Source organism: Corylus avellana, unplaced genomic scaffold (assembly GCF_965113065.1).
Source record: "Corylus avellana unplaced genomic scaffold, dhCorAvel1.hap1.2 HAP1_SCAFFOLD_158, whole genome shotgun sequence".
Lineage (NCBI taxonomy): Eukaryota > Viridiplantae > Streptophyta > Magnoliopsida > Fagales > Betulaceae > Corylus > Corylus avellana.
In genome coordinates, this window is record NW_028290555.1 from 7,501 (window position 1) to 10,414 (window position 2,914).

Consider the following 2,914-nt stretch of genomic DNA (forward strand, 5'->3'; position numbering starts at 1 on the left):
TGGAGTAACTAATTTGATTAATAAATATTCGATTCTTTCTTCAATTTGGATCGATTCACACCAACTCTTTCATTCAGTTTTTATATAAATATATAAAAATAAATAAAGATTCGGGTCGTCATTAATTTTTTGAGATAGTATTTCAGGACGTATACGTATGTATATACGGTTATCCTTCATCCTTTCTGTAGTTTTGATAGAAGGATTACTTTACTAACGGAACGAAGTCAACTCCAATTGTTAGAACAGCTTCCATTGAGTCTCTGCACCTATCCTTTTTTATTCTCGCTTTATGAACCCTTAAATTTGTTTTATTTGTTTTGGGAAAACAGGATTTGGCTCAGGATTGCCCATTTTTAATTCCAGGGTTTCTCTGAATTTGAAAGTTATCACTTGGTAGGTTTCCATACCAAGGCTCAATCCAATTAAGTCCGTAGCGTCTACCAATTTCGCCATATCCCCCATTTTTTGTTTTGTTGTTTTAAAATTAGGATCTCATTATGATTATGATGCCCCTCCTCCCCTTTTTCTTTTTCCTTTTTTTTCCTTTCATTTATATTCTGTTATTGTTTTTTCGGAACCATTGAATGTATTAGATACCGATTCCTATATCGAATCGTGTTTACTCCTATTTTTTTTTATTGTTTATCTCATTTCATCTCTATCGGAGATCTAGTGTTGGTCCAATCAGAAATGATTCTAACATTTCTGTATCCGCAATTCAATATAGATGTATATATACCAATATATATTATACACGCCCTCCTTTCTTTTCTATCATTTTTCTCGTGTAATTTGAAATACTCGAACGGTCGATTCTTTCTTTTTTTTTCGTCTTATCTTCTATTTTTCTGACTGAAAACAGAGGAATCTTTCATTATGATCTGGATTGCATTTATCTCGATTACACCCTTCTCTTTCTTCTTTCTCATTTTCTTCTTCTCCTTTTCATTTCCTTAAAGCAGACCCTCTAGAACATAACTCAAAATGACTAAAAAAAAGTAAATTTATTAATACTTTAATATTAAAATATTAATTAATAATTAATTCAATTTATAATTGATCTAATTAGAATTATTAGATTATTTTTAGAATATTAATCGTTATGTTCTATAATCTATTCATTCAAATATTTATTTGAAATTCTATTCTATATTTATATTCATTAGATTTCTATTCATTATGAAAACTAAGAATGAACAGTTAATAATTAAGATCCCAGTAGTTTACTAAATTCCTATATATGTACAATTTTTGTTATGTGAGCCCGCTTAGCTCAGAGGTTAGAGCATCGCATTTGTAATGCGATGGTCATCGGTTCGATTCCGATAGCAGGCTTTTCTTTATTTGTTTGATTTTTTACATAACATAATTGATAATGTGAAATCAAAGAATATTGAAAAGGCTTCTTTCCCCTTTTTTCCAAGAGTCACCGATCTACTGTGTCGTAGGAACCTACAATTAGAAATTAGAGGAGCTCGATCTCGGTATAACAAATCAAGAAAAGAATCTTTAGTTTTTTTTAGACATATACAAATACAATAAGGTCCGGATATTTATACAATTCATCTAATTATTCTTTGTGGTACAATACTTTAGTAGATTTCGCTTTATTTATTATCATTTAGTTTAGTTTTAATTTATGAAATTTCAATAAAATAAGGAGTCTTTATGTCGCGTTACAGAGGGCCTCGTTTCAAAAAAATACGCCGTCTGGGGGCTTTACCGGGACTAACTAGTAAAAGGCCTAAAGCCGGAAGCGATCTTAGAAACCAATCACGTTCCAGTAAAAAATCTCAATATCGTATTCGTTTAGAAGAAAAACAAAAATTGCGTTTTCATTATGGTCTTACAGAACGACAATTACTTAAATACGTTCGTATTGCCGGAAAAGCCAAAGGGTCAACAGGTCAGGTTTTACTACAATTACTTGAAATGCGTTTGGATAACATCCTTTTTCGATTGGGTATGGCTTCAACTATTCCCCAAGCCCGCCAATTAGTTAACCATAGACATATTTTAGTTAATGGTCGTATAGTAGATATACCAAGTTATCGCTGCAAACCCCACGATATTATTACAGCGAGGGATGAACAAAAATCTAGAGCTCTGATTCAAAATTATCTTGATTCATCCCCCCGCGAGGAATTGCCAAAACATTTGACCCTTCAACCATTCCAATATAAAGGATTAGTCAATCAAATAATAGATAGTCAATGGGTCGGTTTGAAAATAAATGAATTGCTGGTTGTAGAATATTATTCTCGTCAGACTTAAACCTAATTAAAATAAAACAATAAAACAAGGGTTCGGACAATTTTTCCCTTTTCGCCTAAGCAAAAAGACCCATCAAAGTAAGGAGTTTGATACGGGGATTTTTCTCCCATTCATGGATCACGGATCGGTAGGGAGATTCTCATTCCCTGTTGTCTACTCTTTCCAGTATGTTATTTTCTGTACTGCGGAACATAGGAATAAAGAATCTATATCAAAATAAAAGAAAGGTCTAACTTAACCGTTGGAATAATGGTATCCATTGTTATTTGCTTTGATACATTGCTGTTAATAAGATTGGTGAATTAGGTGAAAGGTACGGAAAGAGAGGGATTCGAACCCTCGGTAAACAAAAGCCTACATAGCAGTTCCAATGCTACGCCTTGAACCACTCGGCCATCTCTCCTACATAATGATTATGGCCCAGAAACCGAGTGAATAGTGAGTCATTCATATTAGATTTTTTGATAGGTACGTACAGTCAATTCTAACTATAAAAAAATATAGAAAACTTTTCATCAAAGAAAAACCCTTCCTTCAAGGGGGGGATAAAAATAATTTTTTTTTGTGAAAAACTGTTAAAAAAAGATATATATCTATTCATTTCATTCTTGCGAAGACGGCGCTCCCATCTTTTTCC

The 2,914-nt window shown here is 32.6% G+C and overlaps 2 non-coding genes across 2 annotated transcripts; one reads left to right on the plus strand and one right to left on the minus strand.

Moving 5' to 3' along the window:
* The first annotated feature begins 1,265 nt into the window (after positions 1–1,265).
* Positions 1,266–1,338, plus strand: TRNAT-UGU (transfer RNA threonine (anticodon UGU)). Its single transcript has one exon. It is a non-coding gene; the product is annotated as a tRNA-Thr (tRNA).
* Positions 1,339–2,593: 1,255 nt separating this feature from the next.
* Positions 2,594–2,680, minus strand: TRNAS-GGA (transfer RNA serine (anticodon GGA)). The gene has a single exon. It is a non-coding gene; the product is annotated as a tRNA-Ser (tRNA).
* Between the last annotated feature and the right edge of the window lie 234 nt (positions 2,681–2,914).